General features: G+C 40.3%; 1 long non-coding RNA gene across 1 annotated transcript in view; it reads left to right on the plus strand.

Moving 5' to 3' along the window:
* The window catches only part of LOC147995660 (uncharacterized), a 110,694-nt gene that overhangs the window by 53,144 nt on the left and 42,723 nt on the right, over positions 1–14,827 (plus strand). The gene's annotated exons all lie outside the window — the stretch shown is intronic.

Genomic DNA, 14,827 nt, shown 5'->3' on the forward strand with positions numbered 1-14,827 from the left:
TCAGAGAGTTCCCGGCTGGCCAGGGTTGGCAAGGGCGACTAGCAATGGGGGCAGAGAGATCGCTAGGGCTAGAAGATAGCTAGGCTAATGTGGTGTGGTGCCTCACTGGAACCAGCCACCACTGAGATAAATTAATGTTAGTTCTATATGGCGCTATGGTGCCAGAACTAGTGTGGGAGAGAGACAGCCAGGAGAGATGCTAATCAGAGATAAATTAATGTTAGTTCTATATGGGCCTGTAGTGCCAGAACTAATGCCAGGGAGTGACTGCCCAGTTCCGAGATTACCAGGGGTCCAGCGTGGAGCAGTGATATGTGGGAATCAGTCATGCCTATTTTTATGTTTAGAGCAATATAAGGATACATAGGTGAGCAAACCATTATAGATAATGCAAAAAATCAGCTTAAGTGCCCACCAATGGATCAATCTTTAAGTAGATCACATGATGTCCACTCTATACGGCTCCATGCAATTAATAAAACACTTGGCAGAGATATGTGCTCTAAACGGAAGTTAGTATTCACATTCCAATACACATGTTCCACCTCTATTTTAATTTACTGCCTGGAAAATGAAGCTGGAAGATTCACATTCTTGTGCATCTCTCATTATGTTTAATCCCAAAGCCTCCTACTTACAAAGATTTCATTATTTGTAAAGCCCATAGAGAGCTTTACAACAAAGTATTTTGAGACTTGGATTATGCTATCAGTATGTTAAGGGGCTAGCTCTTAGCAGTAATGCTCGTTACTAGAAACGAAAAGTGATGCACACGTGGAAGGGAGAGTAGACTAGAGAGGCTTGCTATAGTTAGATAGGGTAAAAGGGCCCAAGAGAGTCAGAGCGGGGCTTGGCGGACAGGGAAATGTAGAGGGCAAGGAGAGCAGCAAAGGACAGTTAACAGAGCTAAAAGTGGTTTTAATGTTTCACAGCACGGCAGGGTGCCAATAGATACAATTAATTATACAGATTAAAGTAGATGTAGGAGAAGCATATGATGCCTTCTAAGTCACAGAAATGATTGAAGGCATAGGAATAGTAGTATCCTGATCTGATCAATATGCATTTTTAAAAATCTTGATGGATAATCTTGGTCAACTTGACTGGATCAGAAGTCAACTATGAGACAAGCTTCTGGGTGGAGCTGTGAGAGATTTTCCTGAACAGACTAATGAAATAGGAAATCCCAATCTAATGTGAGTGACACCTTCTGCCAGCAGCCTACACGGAAGGAGTTCTGAGTGAAAAGTGTTTGCTTTTTGCCTATTTGCATTTTGATCTCACTGGCAAGTTCATCTATGCTGCTGCTGCTGCTGCTGCTGCTGCTGCTGCTGCTACTGCTGCTGCTGCTGCTGCTACTTTTTCCACAACCGCTGTCATCTTTTTATGACATCAGAACCAATTTCTTCAGCCTTACAACCTGGAATGAATACCACAACTTTCCAGAAATCTTTCGGCTCCAGCCAGCCTCTCTAGTGTAAAGATAGCCATATTTGGGCTACCAAGACTGTATTGTATAAGCTAATCTAATAAACCCTCTTTTACTATATATATTCATTCAATTGGTTGTGTTCATCTAGAGAGCCTCAGTACCTAAATTGAACGATAATTGCATACTTTATAAATGGGTATATGTTATTCATTAAAATATTTAAAAATTATAATAAAGACATACTTCCAGTTTCACTGTCAGGGCTCTGCTATTGGTCCAGTTGTGTCCTCCAAGGTTGTATACTGACTGTGAATGTGCTTTTCTGGGAATAAGACTGTCATAGGTATCATTAATACAGATGATTTCATAGGAGAACAGGATGATCCCTTAATCCTAATAGCATGGGAAAAGACTATGTAGTGTCTGTGTAGTTAACTCAATGTGTTATTAAAATGTAGATTAGCCTAGTGTGCATGCATGCATGTTGCTCAGTGTTTGAAAGGTATTATTATTCCATATTATAAAAAAATCAAGTACTCTAATAGGCACTATTCAAGTAATTATTCAATAACTATTTTTAATCTTGTCAGAGTTTTAAGAATGCCTGCTTGTGCTTGAAGACAAGTACAATAAAGTAACTATTAAAGTTAAATGCTCGTGGGTCTGGCCAGCTGGACATCAGCACTGTGCAGTTAAGTACCCAGACCAAGAACCGCTGTGCTCAGTTCAGAAGGAATGCAGGACAGAAACTGCTGTGGTCTCTTTGTGTGATTTGGCTAGGGCTTCACCATCAGGAGTCAGCAGGGGTTAAAGGTAATCAGAAAGGTCAAGATATTTACATGAGCTTCTTCTGAAAAATGAAGCTGCCAGAACTTATCCAGGACATCGGTGAGTCCTTCGCATTCCACTTTGAGATGGATCCTGAGCCTTGCTGCTTCCTGACCTGCACAGCTGATATGCTTAAGGCTATTCCGACTTGACCACCAGTGCTGGACTGACTGCAGAGTCCTCCTAACTGATTCTTGTTTCCACTTCGTTCTTGTATCCCATTTTCACCCCAGCAAGAGTCATTCTGTAACGTCTGTTGCTTTTCAAAACACATGATGATGTTCCACTCTCTAGTGCAATCCAGATCCCATACAATGGCCTGCAAGCCACTTTTTACTGTCACCCACTGCCTTTGTGCTCCTCCCCTGACTCCGGCTGCTGTGTTGTAGAACCCTGACCTTTGCTGGCTCTGTCTGCAGTGCTCCTGCTGACATGCATGATTTACTCATTGTCAGAATTTCATGTCTTCCCAGTGTAGATAGCAATGTTCCCCTCCCCCTTGTTCTTTGCACGTTTCACCCTGTTTCATGTTTTCTCTATAAAACTTCACCAACTGACAAGCATCCATTTACTTCATTACATTAAGTGCCAAGAAACTTAAGACTTTTGCTTAGTAATGCCTCCTATAAGAGATTTATTAATCAACTTCTACACTCAGACACTAATCGTTCTGCTAGTGGACAGAAACAGAAAGAAGGTGACAGGGACGGTCTTCATGGGCATCAGACTGTACAACATAGGGAGTAACTTTGCATATTGGAGAAGCTGAGACTCGGTGGCTTTGGAAATTGTGCAGCCTGCACAGCACTCCCCAGTGCTGTGAAAGTTAGCTAGTGACCAGTCTCCTGTTCCAGTCTATGTTCCAGGTGTGTGACATATTCAGCAAATATGCACTTACCATCTGGTTTTGGTGTGTGCCCAAAAACAATGGCAATAACCTGTCTTGTTTTATGTGCCTCTTCCTTGACTACTAACTCATAAGGAATCAGTGTGTGCCTGGCATTGAGATCTTCATTTGATAATCCATATTTTGTAAGAATAATGTTTATGGGCAGGATACCTTTGTTTGAATGCCTTGATTTTTGTTTTTGTTTTTTAAAATAATGCTTCTATTAGCTTATGAAGCAGTGGGATTTAATAAGGTGGCTTCGTACTTTCTTAGTTTGATTAACTTACCTCCTACCCTACATGTGAAGCCTCTCCCTCTATGCACAAATAAACCTTTGGCTGTCAGTACTCGCACTTGCCCAATCTTTAATGTCAAGTTTTCTACTATGCCCTTTTCTTACGTGGTTACGAGATCATGGGTTTCCATGTACCTTCAGAATCCATACTTCAGTTGGTTAACTGTTTCCTCCCCACCTCTTTCTCCATCCCCAGCACCCAACTACAGCTTCAAACTTACTATTTCCAGGATTCCTCCTGTTTATTTACATGACCAGGTAAGATGTGCCCACTGGTACAATAGTGACAAGACTGTTCATGGGGTTAACCAACTGATCTCTAGATTTAGATATGAATCAGGTATGAGGCCTGCTCCACAGGAGAATAATTCATGCCCAACACTGCATACATGGTCAAAACCTCAGGCTAGGGAAGCCATGGGGTTTTTCCCCCAGGAGAAAACCTATTGATATTGTGTTAAATTGTCATGTTGTCAAGCCCTCTTTGCAATATCTGTGTTTATATCCACAGACTTGTGCTGTTCTCGACTTTGGTAAGAAAGGTTTTTTATTGCAGAAACTCATTACTATTACGAAGGCTGAGAACAAGAGACTGGGAGAACTCAGTCATAGAAATAACGTGAGGTGAAGTTTCTGGATATGTCATGTGATGCAGACTCATGTGGTGTTTGACTGACCTGTGGGAAGACACACGATGTTTGGAAAGAGTATAAATAGGATTCAGTGGGCAGTGATGGCATTCTTGAATAGCTAGCCTTGCAATGCTCCCTTGTCTCACATCTGGCATGACATCTTCTCCTGGCATCCCAGATGGTCTCGGTCACTTCTGCTGTCCTGTGCTGATTTGGCAGAGTCCTGGCTGTTTCTGCTGGTTTCTGTCACCAATGTTGATTTGTGTTTGGTATCCTGACACTATTGAACTGGACTGCCGGAATCCTGACAAATTGAGATTAGAATCACCTCAAAGAACTACTTTTTTTTTAAAAAAAGATTTATTTATTATATACACTGTTGCTGTCTTCAGACACACTAGAAGAGATGTCCCATTACAGATGGTTGTGAGCCTCCATGTGGTTGCTGGGATTTGAACTCAGGACCTCTAGAAGAGCAGTCAGTGCTCTTAACCACTGTGCCATCTCTACAGCCCCCCAAAACTACTTCTAAACAAGTCCACATTCCCTTATCCTATTTTTCAATCTTTTCTCCACCACCTTTGGACAATGGGCTAGAAGAAGGGTTGAAGCATTTAAAAACCCTTATTAAAAGTATGCTTTTTAAAAAAAAATCTAAGTCTACAGTAATGTTTATGTCAATTCTTCTTCCATGATTCATAAAACAGCACAGATGATGGGGGCAAAAGAATTTAAGAGTTAGACGATGGGAGGAATGTTGTTGTAGGCTACTTGTAGACATGACATTGTGGTCACATTTACAAAGTCATGGCAACTGTGGTTACCCATACAAGACCCCTACAAGATCAAGAATATTTAAAAATTATAGAATTTTGTGTGTGTGTGTGTGTGTGTGTGTGTGTGTGTGTGTGTGTAGAGGTCTACTCATGCACAATCACTAGTTGAGATGTTAATGGGAGGCAGTTGATGGTTGCTGAGGCAGGGAGAGTCACTTTTCTTCATAAGGGGGCAGCCATTGGCAGGTTTCCCACTGGATAATCCCCCCTCTCACACACACAGGCATATGGGAAGTACTAACTCGACTTACTGGATTATAATAATTTTTAAAAGATATGACATTGGGAGGAAGACAGGTATACATTGAGGGGATAGGTGGTGGTGGGTGAATATGAAGAAAATAGATTGTATAGCTGTATGAGGTTTAAACAAATGTCTTATTTCTGTCTCTTTGAGGTAGCTCTTTGCTATAGGACACGCGAAGCTGATACCCCTGTAACCTGAAACAGTGTCAGGATTCATTAAACTATTGGTAGGCACAGATTTTAAATAGAATACAGAATATACAGGAGTGACAGAGTTGCATCTTTCTGAAGTTGAATCCTTGAGACTTTTCAGTGCATTCTTTGGGGAGTTGTAGTTCTCACTGCTCTGTTTGAAGCAGATCTGATCATTCTCCTCACAGTAGGGACACGTTTTGCAATAAGTTCCATTCATCAGACTTCCCATGACCTTTATGAGCAAGCTCTCTAGTCCTTAGTAACTGCTCTCCCAACTTTATAAAGGATGTAGATACGAGGTAAGAGGAAATCTGTGGCAGCAGTGGAGATCCTCTCAAGGGCCTGCTGGATCAATGTTGTTAGACCTTGGAATCTTTCAGAATAACCTTGTTATCTCTGTCTCTCTCTCTTTTTTTTTGAGCCGTCACACAGCTGCATGCTTAAAAGATGACTTTAATGCCTTTTATAGAGTTATTAGGTTTTTTTTTCTGGTCTTTGTGAACAACATTTTAGTCAAAATGTACTTGAGCCCTGATTGCTTGGTGAGAAATAGGTCGGTACGAGTCATGTTTAACATTCTTCTTTCTTCCCCTTTGGGATAGAATCTGCCTTCAGACTATTTTTCACAGAGAATAAGGATTAGAGACTCTTTATCAGTGTTGTCCATATCCCTACTCTGTACACTTTATTATCACCGCTAGAGGTGCTTCTCACAAGCTGAGTTGTAAAGCTGTTAAAAAAAAATCAAGTTCCCCAAAGCCAGGGAAAATTGAAATGTCACTCTTTACAAGGAGTTTTAGGAGGGAGACTAAGCATTTACCTCAGCTCAGACCATCCATTCTAGGGCCTAGTTTAGCAACTTTCAAAATCAATTTTAAATCTTTGCTTTATAGTTTTCATGGTCCCTCCACATCATCCGTTTTTATTATGAAGTTGTGTTGGCCAAGCCACCAGTCTGAGGTGGGGTGGGCTTGGGCAGGTGGGGTGGAGGTGGTTGAGGTGGTTGTGTTGTGTGGGTGCTGTCCCTGGCACTGCTTGCAACACTTCACTTGGGCTGGTTGCTGGCCTCAGCCTAGCCTACAGCCATTAAGCCTGCCTGCTGTTTGGCAGACATTTCCCTGTGTGCTCTCTGCTCTAATAACCCTCCTCAAGGCCAAATTAGATTTATATGGGAGGGGAAGTCAGCTAGAGGCTTCAGAATGACTATGCTAATTAGAAACCAAAATATAAACAGCAACTCCACATGGATGTATTAAACAGGCCTATTCTCCATAGCAAATCAAATTAAGAGAAATCCCATTATCTTGCTCAAGGTTTCTGCCTTTTCACCCACTGGCCGCCTGTTTTAGTGTTTGAGTAAAATGAACATAAAGTGATATTTCCTTACAGGTGTGGTTCTAAAATACAGTTTTTCCTTCCCACTCCAGACTATTACCATGATATTATTGAGAATTATTTTTTAATCCACTGTAAATTTAAATCACCTTCTAAAGCTTACCATATTTACTATAATACAATACAAACTGGTTAGCATAAAGTATTCTGAACACATCTCAGAAAAGCTCCATGGAGCTTGTATGTGTGCAGGTTTGCAAATATTTGCTACAAGAAGTGGGTAAAGTGTGCCCACCCATCCATATTTAATTTTGTGCAGTTAGACAGGAGTTTGTGAAATGGTATACTATTTTTTTTTAAATTGACCCTATATGAATGTCTAGGAAATTTCAGAACCTCAACATTGAAGGTGAAGCAGCTAGAATGGGAAGTCTCTTTTGTAGCCCATAGGTAGCCCAACAGGTAACAGAGACAGGGTCTGCAAGTGTAGGTTTGCTCAGAGGCTTGGCAAGAGGACAGGTCACCCACAGTTATGCTGGAATACTCCCTAATTGCCAGCCATACTTTATTACTTCTGTATAAGACAAAAAGAGACAGGTAGACCCAGCCCATTTGGAGTGGATATTAGCATCCCTACCATCTCAACTTCTTATAAGAACAGGGATCTTTTTTCACTCCTACAGTTCTACATGAGCACGGTGTGCTTGGTACTGCTGACCATCAGAAGCTAACTAGCTGCCGGGACAGGATATACTGCATGAAGCCAAGCTCTAAGTGAACAGGATCTGTAAGCTTGAGCACAGGGAAAATAACTGTAGTGCTCTCTTGGTTGAGCCCTTGTGGGAACAGATACAAAGGCAATACTTCTCTGCTTGACTATGAAGGCAGCATTGTGTGGTCCCATTAACTAATTCTTTGATTGTGGATCCTCAATTCATTCTCTTTCTCTTAGAAGCAAAGGTGTACTCTGTCTTTTCAAGCCAACAGCAAACCAGAATGGAAGACTGGGAAAGAGCAGAGACGGCCAGATTCCAGCAGCTGGTCAGCACCCTGACCATTGGGGTTAAGTAGGGAGAACACTTCTCCCTTCCACCTCCTGTGCACTCCATCCTTTTGTGTTTTCTGTCCTAACTCTTATTTGAGCTCTTCTTTCTTATGTAAATGTTAAGTTTGCTCAGTCTTGAGAGGACCAAGGGGAGGGAGTTGGGGCAAGGGAATTTTAGATTACAAGATGGCTTGCCTTGCTGGTGGAAAATGAGGCTCTCTGGGACTCATCTGTCTTAACTTTTCAGACATCGGAGGGATCATGGCATTAGTCTTCTTGCTTCTTTTATTTTGTACATTATATTCTACTTGACAAATTTAATTTGGACTCTGTTAGACTAAGATGTGACCTTGACCCCATTTTCTATTTTTACACACCCAAAACAGTTGTAGCAAGAAACCTGCTGTCAACTGAAGGAGAATTCCAGTACCTTTGACACCTGGTGGCCTTAGATGTTTAATTAGACCAGATGTTCTTACTATCTCCTTCGGTGGTAACTTACCACCCAGGCCTATCTTCAGTGAGATGCTTGCTTATTTTGGTTTAGGGAAAAAAAATCTCTCCCTCATCTCTCCATGTCTCATCTCAGTAATTTTCTCTCCATCCACCCACCCTGCAGCCTGCCCTTGCCTGTTAATCCCTGTTGCCTGTTGTGTTTACTGTCTTTGAATCTGAGCCCCACTCCTTTCCTGCATTACACATCGGCACATGTGGAGAGGGTACTGAGTAAGCTCTTACTGTCTTTATAATAAGGAATGCTATCTCCTGATAAAGAAAAATAGTAGCTGACTGAAGAAAATCTCTGATCAACATTTCCAACCAAGACCAACTGACTAACATAGCTACTATCCACTAGCTTGCTGTTGTCAACATAATTACAAAGCTTTTAAAGGAAACTCAAAAAGAATACTATTTTCCTCTAGATATAACTGCTTCCAAATTTAAAATTAAAAGTGAGGAATGAATGTATACAGTTATATCTAGGCTTTCCCCTTCATACTCAAGATTTCTCACCGGTGCACCTTTCTATCATCCCTTTAGTGTAAAATTCCACACATAGGCAGGCCCATATTTGATCCCATACTGTTCAACATTAGACATGTGTTAGCTGTGGGAAAATCAGGGTGTATTGCTATTTAAAGAATGTATGGCTTTGTTGTAAGATCCAAGATGGATGAGAAGAGTGATACTTGATAGGATTTGTGTCACAAAAGAAAGTAATATCTCAAAATTATTCTTTAACTTTTCAGTGGTAGAAACAATCATATCCTTAATGTACTGGGCACAGAGCCACTAGATAAAGGCTCAGCGATGCACAGTAGATGTTTCTTTTTTTCAATTTTATCAGTTTGCAAAATTCATGAGGTTAATAAGTATTAAAATTCTCATTACTATACCATCTCCGATAGGGATGTAGCTTGAGGGTGTAATAAACTGCTCCTATTGTTGAAACTCCATCAAAAAGCAAGACCACACTTACCCTACATTATAAAAACTCTATCTCTCGCTTACAAGTTAATGTAATGAAAGAAATCACATATGAGCCTCTTGAAAGCTCACAATTCAAATTCTGGAGCTCATTGACTTTACATATAAAGTTATAGCAGGTGGCTATTAGATCGTGAGGGAGATTCACTGTCAGCAAACTGCAATTGATCTAGTGGCAGATATACTGGGCAATTATATCAGATAACCACATTTCTCTCTCTCTCTCTCTCTCTCTCTCTCTCTCTCTCTCTCTCTCTCTTATCAGATAATATCAGATGTCTTTCCCAAGCAATGATATTTCAAAGTGCTTTCACAAAGTTTCTGCTACTCCCTCCTGTCTATAAGGTCTATAAATCAGTATTGATAGCTTATAGTAGCTGTCCATTTTCATTCGGGGAGAAGAAAAAAATGGTCACCTGCACTCACCTGCAATCTCAGCTAACTCCTCTTGCTGTGTTCTTCTGCCTCAGACCCTGTCAGCTCGCTTCAGGGGGCTGTGTCAGTTTCAGCTAGCTGTCAACCACATGATTTTCCTTCTCAAATGTCATTCTGAGTTCATAAATAGATAAAGACTGATCATTACGAGAGACTTATTTGTGGACCTTACCTGTGAAGCAGAATGGCTGAGGTAAAATCTGGCATAGGCATTCAGAGCATTTTTATGCTGTAAGGCATTTGCTCATCAACCTCAGGTAGAATGGTGAGGTCCAGTGGCCATGATGCTACCTAGTCACACACATCCTTTTGCCTTCCTTCTAAGTATCCACCCCTCACTAAGTAAACAGAGATCTGTGAGCTGTGAGTGGGTAGTTAGGCTCTGACCCCAGTTAATGAACTGTGGCTTGTCTCAACCTGACGTGGACTCATTTCTTCAGACTAACGGAAGTGCACAGAGGAGGATGGGGGCTGTGACTCAGCTTCAGCAGATAAGCTGAGGGGGAATCCTGGTCTTTTCATCAGAAAGTCTGCTTCTGGGCAGAGGAAGCACAATCGTTGCCTAGCACATTTCTTCTGCCTGGAATGCAAGGAAGCTACCTGGAAGCCACCTACTCTCACAAATTGAGAACCTGTGGGCCAAATCCAACATATTAAAGAGCCATAAGTAAGCCAGGGATCATCAATAGCACACCTCTATAGTTCTTACATGAGAAAAATAAACCTCTATTCATAAAGCATTCCTGACTGGATTCTCTTGAAGTAGGAAGCCTTCCTGGGTAATGAGGTAGCTGGTAGGCAGCATTCTCAGTCCAGCCTTTGTTCTTCATGGCTAGAACAGTATCTTTATAGCTAGGATCTCAAGCGTTTTTCTGTGCTTGGATGTTAGACTGCCCTGCATCCATAGCATCCTCATTGTTGGCTTCTCAGAGGGCCTTGTGCTTATGAGCTGTCATGATTATATTATATAGTGATTATATTCCCATCATTGGAAGGGCAAAAGAAAGCTATTCTCCACAGGAAGCTCATATTCACAGGTTTCTATGATCGAAGGGAGAGTAAGCCCAGGTATGTAGGAGTCCACTGTAATGTTGCACTGGGTCATGCTCCCCTCCCCTTTCTGGCCACCTGCATTAATGCCTCATGTCCTTCATTCTCTCTCACCCATAATGTTTCTAAAGGTATTTCCAAGGAGTGACAGGCTTGGAACACACAGGTCACAACAAATGTGTAAACATGGAACCTCATATGAATTTTTAAAATTACTTTCTTTTTTTGACACAAATTCTTCTCTCCTCTTCTTATCCATTTCGGATCTTAAAACAAAGCCGTACATAATTTAAATAGCAATACACCCTGATTTTCCCATGACTAACACATGTCTCATGTTGAACAGTATGGGATCAAATATGGGCCTGCCTATGTGTGGAACTTTAAACTAAAGGCATGATAGGAGGGTGCACAGGTGAGGAATCTTGGGTATGAAGGAGAAAGCCTAGATATGATTGTATACAACTTGCTAATGATTTTAAATTTTAAATTTGGAAAAGGGGATGAAAAATTCAAATTTGAAAGCAGTTATATCTAGAGGAAACTAATATTTTTGAGATTCCTTTAGAAGCTTTGCAATTATATTGACAACAGCAAGCTAGTGGATAATAGCTATGTTAGTCAGTTGGTCTTGGTTAAAAATGTTAATCAGAGATTTTCTTCAGTCAGCTACTATTTTTCTTTATCAGGAGATAGCATTCCTTATTATAAAGACAATAAGTGCTTACTCAGCACCCTCTCCACATGTGCTGAGGTGCAGTCCAGGAAAGGAGTGGGGCTCAGACTCAAAGACAGTAAACACAACAGGCAACAGGGATTAACAGGCAAGGGCAGGCTGCAGGGTGGGTGGATGGAGAGAAAATTACTGAGATGAGACATGGAGAGATGAGGGAGAGATTTTTTTCCCTAAACCAAAATAAGCAAGCATCTCACTGAAGATAGGCCTGGGTGGTAAGTTACCACCCGAGGAGATCGTAGGAACATCTGGTCTAATTAAACATCCAAGGTCATCACATATCAAAGGTACTGAAATGAAGTTTATTGAGTCCCCATCGGGTATAAATATTAAAATACTCTGAACACTTTGTACTTAAGCCATTAAATTATTTGTCCACCCTAGGTTTAAATAAATAAACATAACTCTAGGATTTTGTCTTTTTTTTAACTTCTTTTATGTGTCTCTGGCTAAGATGACACAGAAACTGAGAGAATTTGAAAAACCCCTAAGAATTTGGAGACAAAGGGCAGATTGAGCTGTTTGTGCCCATGTGTCATAACTTTTCCTGGACAGATTGAGAGCCTTGTCTACTTGCCCCAGAGAAAGAGTATCAACAGACCAAAAGGAAGATTACACATCCTATTTTGGTCAGCCAATGTTTCTTAGAGTCACTTATAGGAGGATTGCCAATTCAAAGACTGCTACACTACTTGTAAGTCTATTGGGCAATGCACAGACAACTGCGTCACAGATGAATTGACCCACAGCAAGGGCAACCCTTAAAAACCTATGACATGGGAATGTCTTCTGGAAATATTTCTAGTAGCTACATTTCTGCAAAGCCCTATCCTAGTAGATTGCTAAATACCTATGTAAGGAGAGGGGAGTGGTAAGAGTGTTCCAAAGCTTGCTGAAGCTGTCTCCTCTCTCCTTGCACTGCAATGATAATAATAGTCATTGTTTCAGACCTTCTGAGGGTCTTGGGTGTATAACCACAATTGCTCTACTTCAGAATGGCAATGGTTTTATCCAACCATGAGAGAAGAGCACACTTGCAGGCAATGGAATATTCACATGTGTCCCACAATAGCTCTTGGATATATTCATTGACTACCTGAATACTACACAAATTCATACAAATATGAATTTCTAGTATTCCTGTCTCTAGACCCACTACCATGAGGTAATTACTAAATATTAATTTTATTGTTTGCCTCATAGCTTTAGAGCTGATAAATCAAAAAATAAAGAATGAGTATTTGGACAGGATTTATTGTATCTTCTGGAAAAGATGAAGAATTTACTAAATTTACTGAAGCTCTTTCATCTCTTATGAAATCTGTTAATTATAGTTACAGAAAAGATTGTAAATGTCAAAGCTTGATTTAAAAATAAATTATAACTAAGTCTTCCATGCTTTGGTTTATAGATCCAACACACAGATAATGAATGGCATTTATCATATTATGTAAATGTTCTCTTAAAGCCAATTAATATGAATGGATTCTTACTAAAGCAGACAATCCTAGATTACTGAAATATTGCTGCTTGGGGGAGAGTCTTCTGAGCATTAAGGTTAAATACACCATATTAGTGTCTTTTGACCTAGTTTTTGTGTTTTCTCCTATCTCCTTCTCATACATCTTTTTGAGGTGGAATGTCCCGGGGCTGAATCCAGAGAACACCACAGATTCCTTTTCTGTTTCCTTTGTCCTGTCCATAGTCTTATCTTCTTATTAACCTCACTTGGATGTTCAAACTCATTCCTCCTATGAACTGCTATTGAGTGTATTCCAGCCATTCTGACATTTACACATGAAGGTAAAAGTCTCAAGCCTTTCCTCATAACCATTGTTGAGTCATCCGAGACACAGATAATCACACAAAACAAACTTTGATGGATAAACCTGGGCATCAAACACACAGTTAATCATACAGAGCAAACTGTGATGGATAAACATTGTCATCAAAATATCTAAAGCCAAGTAGGATTGATATGAATAATTTTTTGAAAAGAGTATTAATTTAAAATTTCTAAGACAATGCAGTTTCCACTGAGTTGCACCATGCTCACCTTACTCAGTCCTTGGGGGATTTCTGCAATCAGAACATCATAAATTAAAATCAATTTTAAAATGTTAATCAAGCAACATTTTTCACAGAAGTAGGCTGACTTAACCTAAAAGATCTTAGGAAAAAAAATCCTTATTCTAACTAACCCCTTCCTCTCTGTCACTCTCTAGTGGAAACACTAACACTGAACTGATTCATTTGGAATTTACCTTAGCACAAGAATGTTTCTTTCTCCTTGACTCATCAGGTGGGATATTAGATCCTATTGTTGACTGACCTTAGTACATTTACTCCATAGATTTTTAATATAACTACCAAAACCTATCTTTAGTCAAATAAGGCTAGGATTTATAATGTGATACCATGACATTGCTCTCTGCTGAGACAGAGTGTAGAATGTTTAACACATGCCTTGTACAATGGCTTTGTTTTCATTTTTATTTTTAAGCCTTTTAGCTTCAATTTTATGTATTCGCGTGTCCGCACCTGTGTGAGTGTATGTCATGTGTATGAACGTGCCCTCTGAAGCCAGAAGAGGACGTTGAGCCCCTGGAGCTGGGTCACAGGCAGTTGTGAGCCACCAGATGCAGATCCTCTGGAAGAGCACAAAGTGCTCTAAACCATTGAGTTGCTTCCCCAGCCTCATATGCATCTACTTTATAAACCATTTAAAGAGCCACAGGATACCAACGTGATTTTCTTAAACACCAAGAATTAAAACCTCTCAGTGTCCTTTGTTTCTCAGTAACATCTTCTGGCAGGTCTTTCTTCTCTAGTACCAAGCAGCCTAGTTACTCTCTGGGCATGAATTATTATGCAACTGGGACTCTCTCCTCTCCAATATTCAGGTCCACCTCCCTGGACCATATATCTTATTTTTGCTGTCATGATTGTTTATAACTCTAGATTGATGGACTGCATACTCTAGGAGCATTGAGGAAAGGTGTTGGTGAGGCATATTTCAGTGACAGGACTGAAAACTTCTTTTTCAACCTGGATTTTACTGCTGCATATATATATATATATATATATGTGTGTGTGTGTGTGTGTGTGTGTGTGTGTGTGTGTGTGTGTGTGTGTGTATTCCCACATATGTAGTATAAGGCTAAGGGAAGGAGACTATATTTTCTTTAGACTCACCAGGGTACTGGTCTGTTCCCTTCATTTATCTAGTGCTAATATTTCAAAGCAATTCTGATCTGATTCTCATTCTATTTTTGATAACTACATTTTCCCTTCTGGAAAATTTTAGCATCAAAGCTGTTTCTAGTGTTTCTGCTGTTTAGTGATGCAGTGTTCAGGCTTCTTGATTTTAAAGGCAAAATTTCAA

This window comes from Rattus norvegicus, chromosome 3 (genome assembly GCF_021556685.1).
Source record: "Rattus norvegicus strain SHRSP/BbbUtx chromosome 3, alternate assembly SHRSP_T2T, whole genome shotgun sequence".
In the NCBI taxonomy this organism is placed as follows: Eukaryota; Metazoa; Chordata; class Mammalia; order Rodentia; family Muridae; genus Rattus; species Rattus norvegicus.